The 16,611-nt window shown below is 38.8% G+C and overlaps 1 long non-coding RNA gene across 3 annotated transcripts in view; it reads left to right on the top strand.

Moving 5' to 3' along the window:
* The first annotated feature begins 1,078 nt into the window (after positions 1–1,078).
* LOC147755203 (uncharacterized) overlaps positions 1,079–16,611 on the top strand; it is a 77,240-nt gene continuing 61,707 nt past the window's right edge. Inside the window, exons 1-2 of one of the 3 annotated variants that reach the window (XR_015328719.1) lie at positions 1,079–1,184; positions 1,479–1,535. This is a non-coding gene — a long non-coding RNA (uncharacterized LOC147755203). The other 2 variants (XR_015328717.1, XR_015328718.1) reach the window with 2 other exon arrangements.

Genomic DNA, 16,611 nt, shown 5'->3' with positions numbered 1-16,611 from the left:
TTGTTTATTTTGCGTGTTCAGATTGTAAGCACTCAGTCAGGAGCGACTTGGAATGGACAGCCACATGCATTGACAGGTACCAGCGCTGGGGGTTGAAGAACGTGTTTGGCTCCAACACGCATCTCCTGAGTGGCATTGGAACGGAGAATTCGTTCAGCCTCAAGGAAGGGAGCAGTTTAGTTAATAGCCTGTCGGGCGGCGCGTCAAGTAGAATCCACAATCAGCTCAGAGGTTCGGTGTATTGCTTGTCTAAATCAGTAACGTCGCCAACTTCCTCGGACGTTGACTTTTTCACCACGGCCTTACTGCGAGCCGTTGGGTAAACTTGGTAATATTCTTATAACAACTATGGCCACTTTTGAGGCACAGGAAACTGTGTGTTCCTTAAACAAGCATTCTGTCGTTGAAACTACATTTAGAAGCTCATTTCGAAATGGGGAAATATCGTATGTTTGCAGATTTCAACGAAGTTATGTTAAATCATCAAATACAAACTATTTCTCCGTTTATGTTTATTGGAAATCTACGAAATCGTATAGCTTCAGTTAACTGTATTGTATAGGCGAAATGATCAACCTTAATTTGAAAAAATAGAATACCAATAATGCTCTGTTAAGCCGATTACAGCCTTTTGTTCATAGCACTTTGGAGTACACAACAAAATTCATGTAGAGCGTTCATCCGCCCATCTTTTTTCCAACGATGTTTAAGTGATGCTCGCTTAATGCTAATGCCATTATCTGTCTGTGACAAAGTGGCGCTAGAAAGAGCTCATCGCATTTCCACTGATAAACTAATTGCTACCTGTTCAAAGTCCATTCTTTAACAATTAATTCTCTATCAATGGAAAATAAATCTCCGTTAGGGCAAAATGTGCTCTGGTTCATTTTGCGCTGAGAGATGTGTTTAAGGGGCTTTAGCCATGTCGCGACGCCTGCCGCTGCGTCATTGATTACTGAAGTTATCTAACATATTTTTTCTGATTCCCGTGCCTTCTTAATCCAATCTCTATTGGTCAAAAAAGATTCTATATTAATTACGTGTTCCTTAAGCCGGCTCAGCATTTAAGCAAGCGTCCGGCTTGTGTGTTGGGCTTGGAAAAGATGTACCGATGCGAGACTCGTTGAACGTGCTAGCTGGAACGTCTTATCAAATAGAAATCTGGTCTACGAATACTCGCACAGGTAGTCGATTTTGAAAAGGTTGAACAAAAGATGTAGTTTCACGCTAGAAAAGGTTGTCAACCGCTTAAAGCAATGCTTAACGGATCAAAAACTCGAAACAGTTATGTCTCTGAAGACTGCCATTGCCCATTTATCCAAAAATTTCTAGACAGTCCTTGTTACTAATAGGCTTTATTTACAAATCTTGCTTTACTGCTATAGTGTATCTTTCTCTAGAGTGAATAAGGGCATGTTATAGCATTATTGATTCCACTAGAATGTGTTATCTGACAAGTCTATTATGTCACTGCACAGGCCGCAAACGAATTGTATGCGCTTATCTATGTACGATTTGCGCCCTAGCTGCATTCGGTAAGTCTCTTTAATATATAATAAATAAACGCTTATATATAATTAAGAATAATAAAGTATATAAATGTTTTATTTATTTGACGGTGACAACTGGTCGTTAACAATGTAATTTTGCTCGTTATCCGCAAATCAAATAGCCATGGCGTAATTAAAGAAGTATTTTGAAATGACTTGAGAACGATCGTTAAATATATTGCAGAATTTTCGAATGATCGACGTTGATCCAAAAGTTCAGACAGCATTTTCGGTTACACTTTACGTGCTCCATCCAATTCAGAGCTCTTTTCCGTAACAAAGATAACAAGTTAGTACTAAATTTGAAAAAAGCGTAAAACCCGGGAAAATTTTTCTTCGTTTAGCGTAAGCGCTTTGCCCCGCAACGTATGTTCTCATTCATTTTGCCCCATATGGTTCTTGTAGATATATATTTTATCTTGAATTTGCAGCAAACCCAACTTTGCTTGTTATAGGGAAATCGTTGGGTTTCTCGTCTAGCAGATGATGACTCACTGCAATTATAAGACATGTAGCTTCGCTCTTAAGAGCGGAATGCTACGCGTGTAAACCTGAGTTCCGTCATGAATATAGCATTACCTTAGTGCAGTGCAGACACTGAATACGATATCAGCTCGACTAAGATAACGTGCCTTATACTATGCGGGATTACATCTATCCATTATACAACTAAAGCATTATGTCCAAGTGTAAAAATTATGTCGTATAGAAAAGAGTGGCCAATTCGATATATGTGAACCGTCTTGTGCGATGTAACAAATCGCACCAAATTAGAAGGTGTTAGGAATAAGCTGTCCTCAGTCAGGAGGACTACCTCCATGAGGGAGCAGTATGCCAAAACGACAAGCAGAGCCGTCAAAGGGCGTATAGCAGATCGTAAACTTTAAAGCACCATAACAAGATCCAACGAGAACAATATGTAAAGTAGCGGCAATCGACGATACTGAGATATATAATACTCGATCACTGTCCAAGCTCAACGTACAATCGTACTGGGTAAGATCTGCTTGTTCTTCTGGTACACTATAGAAACTTTCGTGTCTATCTGACCCAAATTGAGTGGATTGAGCTAATTTTAGCCGGTCGCTAGAGTATGATCCTAGCAATGGCTGCGCATAGAGTAGACAAATATTTTGGTAGGGGTCCGCTTTTTTCATAGAGTGTAATGCTAAGTTTGTTCTTTTGGCGAATTACTTGCCAACCGTCGGCAGTTTGTGACACATTTATATTGAACCATTGTTTATTTTTAAGCTTTATACCAGGAGGCCAAATAGAATATTTCTTAATTTTCCTTATAATTAATAATAACCAAGTAATTGTTGCGCAAATAATTTATAGTTGGTAAAATATAGATTACCGTAGTTTATTTTTGACGGTGGAACAGTTTCTTCAGAGATGCTGAATCAATAGTTAATGCAAAAAAAATCGTTGATGAAATCTGGTCATATCGGCATATGTGCTTCATAGTTCTTCATTGGATAAATATTAGTTTTTTTTCTCTGGATCATAGATATTATTGGAATTGGAAAAAAAAGTAAATGCAACAGAATATTAAGTTTCTATTAGGGACTAGATGCAATAGGAATGAAGTAGCATAACAAATTGGTGAGAGAATAGTCGAATGGAAAAACGAGTTACGTGGAGCAGCGTAATTGTAACAACGTATAGTAAACTTACTGAATTTCTCCATCAGAATAACTACAACAAGATAACGGGGTTGGCGCTGCAGGATCTTAAATGAATTGTAAAGCTTAAAATTTCTTATCAAATTGTAGTTTAAGTTTGACTAAATGCAATATCTTTCTCGCTGGTGGTGTTTGTCCGATTGTGGGGTCGGTTTTCGAAATTGCCTTTTTCGGTTTTTCATTCGAAATCTATTATAATTGTCTATGGAAAAAAAAAACTCTAAAGGCTCATGTAGGCTGCATTTGGTTTTTTTGAAATTCAACAAAATGTTATAGATCTATGTACGTGTATTTCTCGACTCAAGTAGTAGATCTCGATGAGCCGAGTAAAAATACGATCTATGTTCTTGTAGCTGAAGTGGATATTTCGTAACAATGGTAAATACCCAATAGTGACATTTGTTTCCTTCTGTGAAATAAAAGGACGAAAAGCAGTTTCGAGTGTATTTTGAAATGGTTTTCCTTAGCAAGTTTTAAATAGATGTTAATTAGAGAATTAAAGCGGCTCTTCTCTGGAAGAGGCACCAGAATATCGAAAGTATTTTTTTCCATACAAAGCACCACTTTTTTGATGATCGATAGATTTCCACGAAACCGCCTCTTGACACTTCGTGGACTCTCGTACCGAAAACATTTCACATGATAAACAACGGTAGAATGTCATAGATAATAACTGAAAACAAACAACTAAGTTTGTGAAAAAGGTTTCATTATGTTATGTTTCCTACATAACGAACAATTAATATTTCATGTTGAAAAAACTTGCTGTGTAAACGTTCTTTCAAAAGCACTGAACACGCTATCCCGTTTTTAATATGTTGACCTGCAGGGCATAAAAGTGAATTTTGTAGTAACTTTTTCGATTAATTTTAATGTTAATTTGTTTGTACACTTGATCAATTATAAGTATGTCACGTACACGTTTACTCCCTTTAAGCTCCATCAACCGGTATGCATATGCACAACTAACCGATGTTAAGTCAAGTGCTTTTTGCCGATTTCGGAAGGAGGGCATCGGTAACTTTTTCCAGCTCCTCTAAAGTTTTGAGGGCTAAAGTTAAAACACTGACTCCACCTTTTACATCTTGTCAGAACGAAACCAAATAACTTCCAGACATCGAAATATTTCTTTGAGAGACTGAGACGCTCTCTACTTTCACGTACAAAGCATTAGTCTGAGGCTAACTAGAAAATCATGGTCCATCCTTTTAATGATCATCAGAAACTTTGTCCTTCCTTCCGGCACCATTCGTTCTAAACATTACGACGGCTTCTGCCTATGTACAGGACTACCTTAGCTAGGCAGCCATTGCCACCGTGGTCGTTAAGACTTGACCAATCTGACATTCATATAATCCTAGCACAAACTTAATGCTTTGACTGATCTTCAAAAACATGCATCATGCTGTTGTGTTATTATCTAGCTTGCCTCTAGTCGTTTTGGATTTTTCTTTCTTCTATAGTACTTTTCTATGCGGAAAAACCGATATCGCGACTTTCTATATATGTTTTCCACTATCTCTGTTTATATAACTTCAGTCGCTCTCAGCCACTTGTTGGACTTCTAATGGAGTTGACAATAAGATAGTGCTGATTTTGAGAGGGTTGGTCTTGTGGAAAATGACGCTAGATTAGCTGATATATTCGTTGTGTGGGTTGAAGCTCTTTGATCGATTACCAGGAAAAGAAACGTCATCGTGTAGCGAAGCAGGCAGTAAAAGTATAGACCAGTCAATAGGAGAAGAGATAAAAATGTCTAGTTATGCTGCTTGTTAAGTAATAGATCGTCATCGATAGAAGCCGAAACGAAGGTCCGTTGACTTTTGTTGAAGACTATTTCGCGGGAAACCGAATTGTCAGTTTGTAGATACAAATAAATATAAGACATCAACGATGCAGATGCTCCAATTCCTTGGAGCAAAAAGCAGGCCAAATATGTTAGTGTAAACGCGCAGGAAACATGAAACTCTAACTTTAGAAAACGGAACGTGCAGATCACTGTGGGAAAAACTTACCGCTTTAAGAATACTTCGAGGCATTGGTGCTGATTTCAACAACACGGGTATGCAATAGAGTTTCAATGGGGGTGGTAGAATTCCCAATGATGCGCCGAACTTGTACTGTGAGGACTCGTTAATCAGGGTAACTTGTAAGTAATCTCCCCAACTACCTAATGCACCCAGTTCACACAGTCACACGTACTTTATTACCATATATATCCAATGACGGTTTCTCCTAAGTGGGCGGCCATTTAACACACGCAGCATTGCACTTAGGTGATATGTATCTACAATACAGTAAACAGTGACAGAACGAAATGAAAGCTGTTTTCTATCATGTTCACTTGGGCTCAAAACGGACACACATCTAATTCTAATTTTTTGAAGAAATTCTTTATGGTGACGAGTTATCAAATTGACGATAATGCTAATTAATGAATGGTACTATTATTGTTGTTGTTAGCACCATCAATCCGAGCATTCGTAATGGTAGCACTGATAGTAAGCAAAGTTTATCTCGAGGTTGTTAGACCCCTTGATCTTTTCAAAATGAAAGCTTTTTCAGCTCGATGGTAGCTATTCGAAAAATATTGCTAATCAAATGTTGCAAATTTCTAAGTGGGCAGGAACTGCAGCCCAGACGGATGCCAGAAGTATTTCTGGATTTGCTACAATGCTGTTCTGACTATGGAGGGAGCCAGGCTAACATAGTAGGACACGGGAATCCTAGGGGATTTTGGGGTAAGAAGTGAACGCCGCTTCTTGCCTATTTCCGTTTGTACAGTATGTCCGTGATGCGGGAAATTAAGAGGCAGTAAATAATGAACTACATAAATTTCAAGGACACCTAAGCAGTCAAATTTCCCAAATGAAAGAATACTTAGCATTGTATCCTACGAAAGCTGGTACTAGGTAATTCAAAGAAATTAAATGACAAATTAAACAGCATACGAATAATACAGTAACCTCCTCGTTTCTGGCTTATGACAATGTCGTTGTTTATGCGTGTAGCTCTATTTTCGTAGGCCTGTTCTATTATTAGGATTAAATGGCAAATATCATACTTGAGTCTAGAGAATTCAAGTACTACTTCGGCCGCGGCTTCACTTCGTCTTACCGTGAGATCTGCCGGGTGAACACAAGCAGCGGGTGTAGCTTTGGCCGTCACGAATAGTCCCAGCACGTAGGCGTCAGTTTGAACAGCCGTAATACTTACAGTACATAAACTGTGATATGGATTGTGAGAATTTTAAGAAGACGCCTCACATATTGAGTTAAGCCGAGCGAATCTAATGGAACAAACACATTTGGGTTACATGGGTTAGCTAGTGCGTTATCGCATCTTGCGATCCAGTCGAATCGAGCAACTCAAGGACATATTTTAATAGCGTTAAGCCAACCTTTGTTGCGAAGAGTATGACCTTAAGTGAGCCATTTTGGTGATGTACGCAACTGCTAGATACGCTCGCACGAGTCGCGCTGCTCCGGTGTCTTTGGTACTCGTCGTATCTCACACGAAGCGAACTTCTGTATTAGCTCCTCGTATTCCTGTAAAAATTCTACAACCTCATCCACATAGTGATCGAATTTAGTAGGCAGACCCGGCAGACGTACCCACCATGTTTGTAGCCGGCAAGGATGCTTTTGCTTTTACTAAATACGCATTTTAACTGGTTCAAACCTTAGCATATCGTCGTCTTGGTTTCATTGAATTCATCATGCCTTGTATAGCCTAGTTATATCTATATATATGTAGCCTAGCCTTATGTAGGCTATAGTCGACCCCCCTCACTACAGAACTCTCAAAGAAAAGGACCGTCGGACTATTTTGAACTTCTTGAGCGTCATGCCTATCTGTGCGAATATATACTTTACTTTGTCGGAACTGCGTCCTGACGTATATATGGGGGAATTCTTCCCCCATATATATATATATATAGTATAATCATCCAATACAGATGTGACAATACGAGCTCAGTTGCCCGTAGATGGCTGACGCAGAAAAATGTCTGTTATCCGGTATATTCTTCGCCGGTGAATTTCTCCTTGTCCGTGAATTGTGAACAGCAAATAATATCACACTGTTTTAAATGCACCCGAAGATATGCTCTATAGATGTCGACAGAGGTGGCAATACCGTAGCGGCGGAAGTTCGCTAGGATTTGCAAAGGCATAACAACAAATTGGGGGTAACATGGATGCAATAATTTAAGGACAATTTGTGCTTTAACCGAAGAATTGAAAAGTGATTTGACTTTAAATGGCTCCTTGGCTATCTTGACCACGGGAGAGTTAGGTACGAATTAACCAGGGTTCTCCGTAGCAAGCAGGTTTTCGACGTATGCCTTAACCATAAGTGTCCTAACCTCACGAATGCGGCTTCCGTTTATCCTTTAAAACCGTATGTTACGCTCAGTAACAGATAAAGATACTCCGGGTCATGTTGTTCCCCGTTAGGGGACTACGAGGTGCCGTCGCAGAGTAATTGATGGAGACAAAAGCGTATTAGCTGTCGCTGATGGCCACCTTAAAGCGAGTTTTTTTTTCTTTGTAGTGGAATGTTGTTCCAGACCATCAGATGACCAATGGTAGACCATTTCAACTGATCGATTCCAAGTTCTTTCGACTACATGGCTCGCAAGGCGATATTCTATCTTATTCCCCACTAAACTTCTAACCACGTTATCGTACAAAGCTAGTATAAGATCATCATCATTTTTTCATCTGAATCTTAGTATAGATAGGATATTATTTGAAGAGCTTGGTGGACATGCCACGGGTCTCCTTATACACGTTGATCAGCTCAGAACCATAGGCCCTACTCTGTTTTTGCTCTGTCCACTTCAACCTGCCATCTCGTTCCTCCGAAGTTTTCTTTCAACCTCATGATTTTTCTCTAGGCATCTTGATTCCTATTAGTGCTTTTGTGATATCAATATTTCCACGATTTGTCTAACTAACATGAATCTGCTCAGTGTGTACATTCTATCTATCCTTTTGTTGAGTTGAGGGCACGGGGTGTAGTACTGTAATACTAGGATTCCCCCGTAGCTATGATGCGTCTTCCCAAGCTTATCTTCACGCCTCGATAATGCTTTCCGCCGGTAATGTATAAAGCTTCGCTTTTCCCAGGCGAAGGAGGCTCTTTCTCACAGTCTTCAGTTTTCGCAGTGACCAAAAGCGCGAAATCGTTATCGTACGGTGTACATTTAACCTTTTTTGGGAAGTCTACAATCTCCATGACCTCGTCACAGCCGATGTTGCAAAGGATGTGTTTTCAGACCTACATTTCATTAATCCCAGTCGTAATTAATAGTCTCTCTATCCTTATATCAGAACGTTTGTCATATAAATCATTCTTTATAGCTAAAGGGAAATCCTATTTCTTTCCACTACTTGCATGACTTTTAATTTATGGTGTTGAATGCTTTTTCCATTTTTAGCAAAATCAATACTACGAGGTTCATAATTTTTATCCGCTTATTTATCCTGGGATCTCTCATAATTGTTTTTAATCTCTCCAAGTGTCGATATTCCTTTTCAGAAACCGAACTGACCCTTCGAGAGCGTTCCTTTCTCTTCAGCTGTCTGTAGTCGCAGCGATTACGTTCTCTATGACCTAAACTGTTGCGTTCAGCAAGTATTCGAGCTGATGGACCCACTTGCTTGTTTTCTCGATTCAAGTACAAAGACCGTACAAAGTGATATTCTTGTGAAACGATCTTTTACCAGCAACCGGCTTACTCTTCTACTACTTGATTTAACTTAGCAATTCCTAGTAGCAACCTGTCTGGATTCAGTGCTTTCTTTAAGGCCAGATGTATCCTGGTTGTTTCTACTTTTCCGGGGATCACTTCTAACACTGTCCCGCGAAATATTGGTATTTAGTCCCAAGATGGTTGTTTTGGGAACAGAATTGAGTGTGTTGAACAGAAATCGGGGCACACGCTTTCTTAAGCGACTTATAACGATCTGATATAGGAAATACCACACATTTTTTTCGACTAATTCTTTCTATTTGAGAATTTTAGTACTTTTAATTTTGGAGCCCTGGGGTTATCTCCTTATAGTTCCTATGCAAATTCTGAGTTCGATGCCTTCCTCGCGTATCTTCTTTGCCAATTTCGGCTGTCATCATTGAAGATCATAGGCCATTGATCCATTATCTAGTTCCTTCTACTATCTAGACGTGTGTTTGCTGCCCTAGACGTTGACGATGTTTAGAAATCTCCTATTATGATCGCTTTTTTCCATCCATCGCATGCCTAAACTTTGCCTCAGTGCCTTAAAAACAAGTTAAACTCTGGCTTGTCTTTATATGAAGTGAACTCACTACTATAAATAATGTGTTTTCTTGTTTAGACTTTTTCAGGCAGGGAGATTTTTAGTAAAAGGCAAGGAGATTTCTCTTTCTTTGATTTTTACTCTAACTTGAAACAAGCTTATTTGCATGTTGTGCTAATGGTCCGACATTTTTGGCTCGTTTAATATCTGGCGGTATTTTAACCCAGCAATTGGCCGGAAAATGTTTCACTGCACACGCCTGAAGATACATCTATCAGGCCAGGGTGTCTGTATTTCTTACCGGATCAAACATCGGACATATCTTTAGCTCCGTCTACCAACTTTACCTTACGGATCATCTGAGTTCTCTGATAGCTTTCTCTGTGGAATTTTCACATCTTAGCTTATGTATGCCGCGCCGCTCGCTGCTGCTTTTTGCAACATGACCATCCTTTTCAGAATCTGCTGATTCGATGTAGGCGGCTCCATCGTTACCCCGTAGGTATGTCCTTGGTCGATAGTGCCTTGGTGTGCCTCTGCGAGCTGGTTAGTATTAATTTTGAACTCCTGACGGACCGATAACAGGCTCCGGCTTGTTTTTAAGGGTAAGTTTCGACTTGAAAATAACACAGTATTATCGCTGCTTAATAGGCATGGCCCACTTTTTCGCCATATAAATTAGTGCTCTCGAAATTCTGAACTCGAAGTGAAATAGTAAACCTAGCTGTAAAGTACAGCGAATAGGTTGTTGGCCTTATTATAGGGGTTCTTCCCAATGCGCGCTAACTGGTCCTTTATTTGCAAATCGACTCCCAGTAACTACTGGCTGCAAAACTTGTTGATCTTCAACACCATACAGTGAGTAGCTTTGTATGCTGTATGACGGGTCACCTCGGCAAACAATAGGGGGTCCACACCATCTTGGTTGCAACACAGTATTTACTGTGGCCATGTAGTAGCATACGACAGTATGGTACTGCTGCCCGAACGTACCTCGTGATGTTACAGTCTGTGCCGGCACAGTAGCAAATAGATTAATCAGTCATAAGAACCTTTATCACACAACAGATCGGATGGTAAAATTTTTTTGAGTGCGCACACTAGGTGCGTTGGGCCAGCCATGGTTAATTCTAAGCTTTCCTACCCTAAAGCTCGGTTTATAAACAACTAAAACAAGGATTAGTTGTATATTTAAGACAATGTCTATATTGAAAACGCTAGGAAATTTCGATCGGAATGTTCCGAGTCCGGCACTTTTATTTACTGTATACAAGACAAATAATATTGTCAAATTATTGAGACGATTATAGCATTAGGACTTCGAGGAGATTTCAGATCAGCTTTTCGCCTATTGAACCAACGTATCTTTCCTTTTGATAAAAGGCGCTCGTTGTCTACAATTAACAGAGCAGGCATCCAAACCGACTAGGCGATTGGGTAGTCGGGCCAGACGATATATTAGAAAAACGACCTACTTGTTACTGAAAAGCCTCTCTTTAGTAACCAATATGGTAAGTGGGGACGCCAAACCGTTCGTCGGCGTGCCCAGTACCACTCTTCGGTCGCATAGTGAGGCAAGCGAAATGCCACCATAATCTTCTCTTTGGAACCAATCAGTGGGCGACAATTGTGCGTATGCCCAGGATGCTAGAGAAGGCAGGTGCCAATAATCAATCCTACACTCAAACTGAAACCGGAGAAAATTAAAATCACGACAAGCCATAGAAAGACAACGTTCATTTTTGAAAAACAGAACTAACCTTTTGTTGTATTTTGATCTATATTTTCAATTTTTGCTATTCTATGATCTTACGCTCTTTTAAACGCGTACATATATGATTTTCATTTTATGAAATGACTAAGTTGTCGCGTTTTAAAAAATAATACTTATTCGTACTGTACCTTTGCCGTCTATGCATAACGATAGTGGCATGCTTATGAAACAAACGAAACGTTTTTCGGCAACGTATAAAACTGAGCGTTGGTCAATTGTTAGATATTTTTGGGCGACAAGCTAGGAAGAACGGAATAGATGAAAACCGCACGTACTTACGCATATTCCTGACGTGTTCTAATATATGTTATGTAAAATATAAAATGTTATGAACAGTATAGAGTTTGTAATTTGTTGATATCTGTACATATGATCGCATTTGAGCTGCATTTATATATATTATAGAAAATCGTATTTTAAATCAATACTATTTGCAAAAATCTATCTATAAACAGCTTAAATGTGCTTCTATGTATAAATATCGGTGGACTGTTTCAAAGCTTGCGACATAGGAGAGTTCGCTAATAGGATTATATGTTTATGGGTCTGAACTTTTGAGCCTGGATAGTTATACGGCCAATTCTTCGAACAGGTCTATGGCCTACTATATTAGACGTTTGGGTAAACTGTTACAGACTAAATCCGAGAACAAGCGCTCTTTCAGTTGAGCCAATGTCTGGACAATGTTCGAGTCCAAAAAAACAAACTGTTATTTTAGTGAGATAGAAAAGGAAAACAACGAAAAACGGATACGTACCTTCCGCAGACAGAAAAGGGTCTCCTGAAGGAGTTCCCGCCGGTGACGTTTCAAAAAAGGGGGCGTAATATACAAGTGAAGGAGAAGAGTCTTCGAACGACAATGGCTGTGCAAAGGAACTGCTTTCTATGAATATTTAGTCATCTGATGCACCCATACTGTTAAGCGTCTTCGATTAAGCACAGTCACCGTTGTTACAGGGATTGCTACATAAATAACTCTATCATCAGGAGCGGCTTGCGGATGTTCTCTATAAAAGAAAATCTCTATAAAAGTTCTCTGTAAAAAAAAAAACAGGCGAATTTAATGTACCACTTAGTCAAGTAAAAGGAAAAGGTTTTAAGTTCCGAAATTGAATTCGATAATTAGCTGTGGTAATACTACTTACGACAGCACAATAATATGTTTACTTACTCATAAATGTCCCTTCATATATCATAAAAATTCGACGATGGGAGGATTCGCTGAGTCTATGTGTTTTACTACAAATGCACCATTGCAAAGGTTCATCCAATCATTCAGTAATTTTTCATTCCGCTGAAAGTGGACGCCTATTTAGATTATGCAATTTAAGCCAGTAATAAGTTTACGTAGCGGAAACGTAAAGCGAGTCAGCTAAGATTCTTGGACAATATAAAGGAGTCTAAGCTCCGCATGTTCTGGTTTTTCCTGTATGGCCAAAGAGAGGTCATTTACCTTTCCTTTAAGGCTTTATGCTTCGTTATATATCTTTAAAATACAAGCGCTATTTTCAACTAAAATTTGGCGACTTTATTAGTAGCAGAATTAAGATTAAGATTTTTTAGCAGAATTAGATATTAAGATTTTTATAACGAATTCAGAAAATGCCTTTAAGGTTACTTAGACTTTGAACTTAAGCCATCGTCTGTTGGCTATAAACTCCCAGATATCAGGCACTTGATACTTGCGAACATGTGGGTGTGAGTCAATGGTGTGCGTCATGGGAAACGGCGCCCTTAACTCATATTTAGCAATCATTTGGGCATTCGAGACGGTTCGCGTGGGGGCGTTTTCGTCAGTCGCTCATTTACATACCTGCGAGCATAATATGCCAGTCATTTTTTAAAAATTATGACACTTCAATCAGTGGCCCATCGTATGCGCACCAAATCCGATTCACGTTTTAAAAAAATAAAATGGGATGGGATCTTACAATTGGAAGCCATAAAATATAGGTCAATACTTCACGTCATCGGTTCTATTTAACGAAACGAGAACCTTAAGAAAATATGTAAGGCACTGTAAGTTATTCATGAAAACAATATTATTGATCTTGCTATTAGAAGATTACATTCGATACGGCAGGGCGCTAAAATCAAAGGTGGCAACCATTTCAAATGATAAATCGATAAAAATTCTTAAATTAAACGAGCAGGTCAAAGAGTACGCGGAGCAATTTCAAATATTTCACTTATACATAGGACGTTCCGGATATAAGAAATGTTTGATCGAAAGATATATCAATACCTTCTACTGGTCACAGCGTCGCTCATCTGGATTCTTCGGCTAATCAGTATAACATCGCATTGAAGATCATCCAAAATGACCATAATTGTAATATTAAGGAAGACTCTAGAAGAAGTTAGAACAGTTTCTTTGCAAACAAATTACCAACAAAGTTGTTTGGACAATTGCACTAATAATGACTTTATGTTTACTATTCAATTTGAAGAAGTTATCTATCAGTCAATTCTAGAAGTAGAAGCTAGAAGCATTTTTGAGACTGGAAGCAAGAACACTCTAATCTCGCGCTCCGAAAGGTATCAGTTAAGGACAGTATCAGTACTATAACGAACAAAAATATATTCTCCAAGTAGGCAAGTAATCGATCAACGTTAAGAACCCAAAAAGGATGATTTATTTAATGAACAGAAGTCGAGGAGGTAGTTCTATGAAGTGGGAAACCCGCTTTCCGCTGGCTTCGTGTGGCTTATTTCAGTACTTAAAGATGCTTGCATCGCATCATTGTACAGCTGTTTGCTTATGCATAACATTCTTATATTTTGGTAGATAGATCAAACGTCAAGGCTTGAAATAGGCAAAGCCTAAAAAAAAATCCAGGAAGGTCGGATATTCGGTTTCTAAAATGGGAGACACCGGTGTGTAACCGTTTGGAGTAAAAAATAAATTTAATAATCATAAAGAAGTTGAAAATGGCTGAAGCCAGATCACCGCGGAAACACATTGTCTAAAGCCGACTGCCGATAACTAGAATTGCTTGTCGGCGACGATTATTTATACTACATAGATAAATATATGAAATAGTTTGATATTGTAGGCACTACGACAGCAAAAAAAAAATAGAACTAGAATAAATTTTTGTGGTTTGGGTTCTGATTCACCGCGCCAAAGCTTCGTTGGACACTCAACTGTGTTTAGAAATATACATAGATATCGATACACCGGACACCCCAATAGCCTACAATGACAGCGCTGCTAAACGAACCCCATTGGAGGATCCAGAATTCGTATGACACACTGAGTTATTAAAACTGCGTAGTGGCTTAATCAAAAAAGAAAAGAGTATCCATAGCTATCTCACCAAATTTTTCAATAAAGCAAACAAGATGCAGGTATGTGATTAATTTGCCCTTCAAAGAAAACGCTCGTTCTAGAATATCGTGAAGTCTCGTTCATTAATTTTTTATGTTATATAGTAATACCTTTTTTACGTGAGAAGCAAATGCGAATCTCGAAAGCTAACACACAGAGAGGAAGAAAGCAAAAATGAGAGGAGAAATGGTATACTCTATTTATCTGTTTAAGTAATTATTAAAAAGAATATTGAAGAGTCTTAGGTTACAATAGTGAAGAAGCTGGTGCTAGAAGAAGGAATGAAGCTGCGCTAAATAGCATACTTCACTAGGGATTTCATTTGCCACCAGATTTCTTAGAATTGTTAGTTCACTACTGAGAAACATCCAATAGCTATGGTTGTCGATATTTGAAAGGCGTTTTTGTAAGTATACCCCTCTTATATCTGATAGTTGTTAAGATTACTTTTCGTTTTTAAATTTTGAAAACCTGCAGAATCTGTACAAAAACCGATACTATCCCTTAGGTTAGACAAACATTTCGTAGTCCGATTTGTAATAGAAAGTACGGCATGAAAAACATTAATCTATCACTGCTTTAAATGAAAGAAAACCCAAATTGTCCTCGAAGAAATAAAAATAAATAGAAATAACAAGGCCATGTCTAATACAAATGGTTATGAGTTCTATCAAAAAAACTCACACATTTTATTGTTTCGTCCCGTAGTACCAGTATTAGTTGCTTTCAGGCCTCGAGATATAAATCAATAAGCCTTCGCTAGGTTACGTCGCCTCGATACCGTCCCGCTCTTTATCTTATACCCCGGCCGACCAGTTAGTAAAGAAGGCAGCTACGAGCGGAAACGAGATGGATGCCAATTATTGCAACAAAAACAACTACTATCATTCTTATTATTTTTCAAACGTTAGAGATAGCAACGACCACTTTTTTTTGAAGGAAGAATATCTATATTTTTTGAGCTCATCAGATCTTTGTATATCAGCGCAGAAATGATCACTAAAGGTTCTAGATACAGTGTTCCTAAAGATTTGGGTTTGAATAGCACGTACTGGCCTACACACTATGCGATTCCTTTGTCTGCCGGCAAAAGGATAGACTCGAGACGGACGAATTTACTCACTTTGAATATAAATCACTTATATTAACTAACAGATCACAACTTATTTCATAATGTATGTAGGTATTTAGAGAATCAAGAATACAAACGGGCGAGCACTTGGTTTCAGCAGTTTTGCGGTCGGTGTTGAGTGTGGCCCTGTAATAAGAGAGGTATTTAAAGCCATGGCGGCGTCGCTACCCGCTGCTTTAACGATGTGTGGTATGCTCATTTGGCTTGTCTATCTAAAATCTCCCTTTCGCTTTCTAGGAGTCGTTTACATCGAATACAGATTGTAAAAACAGGATTGAATTCTAATTGGTTGCCCCTATCGCATTGAGAAAGCTGTCCAGGTATATGCCCAGTCTAGTTAAATAAATCCACCAGCACAGGCAAGCTATCTAAAAGATGGATTTCATGCGACTCATTTACTAGCCCAGGAGAGTAGGCCATTTTAGCGCGTTTACAAAAATCCTTTTTCGTAGCCGAGCTGTGGCCAGCTTCAGCTTTATTAAACCAGATGTAAAGTAGATCTTTCTGTAGTGTTTTTATCCCCTTAGTATTCAAACCTATTATAAACATAATAGAAAGGTTGAAACAAATCTGGGGTTGCTGTCTCAGGTCCCGTCAGTGATACATCGATGCTATACAATTTGCGTAGACACAGAATGTTATCCATTAGATAATAGAGGAGGCTTTCTTTTAGTTAAAAAAGGGTTTTCGGATGCGAGTTTGAATGTGGCCAAAAAGTTACATAACAGCAAAGAACAGGATAATACCCTGACAATCAAGTTAAGACGTGGAAGGTAAGCTGAGCCGCACCTGTAGGATTTCACCTACCTATTAAACTCAATTCCCAGATCGTTTCGAACGACTACTTTTTGAATA

This window comes from Varroa destructor, unplaced genomic scaffold (genome assembly GCF_002443255.2).
Source record: "Varroa destructor unplaced genomic scaffold, Vdes_3.0 BEIS01000005.1, whole genome shotgun sequence".
In the NCBI taxonomy this organism is placed as follows: domain Eukaryota; kingdom Metazoa; phylum Arthropoda; class Arachnida; order Mesostigmata; family Varroidae; genus Varroa; species Varroa destructor.
Note: the sequence above shows the minus strand (reverse complement) of the source record. Positions and strands in the feature narration are given on the sequence as shown.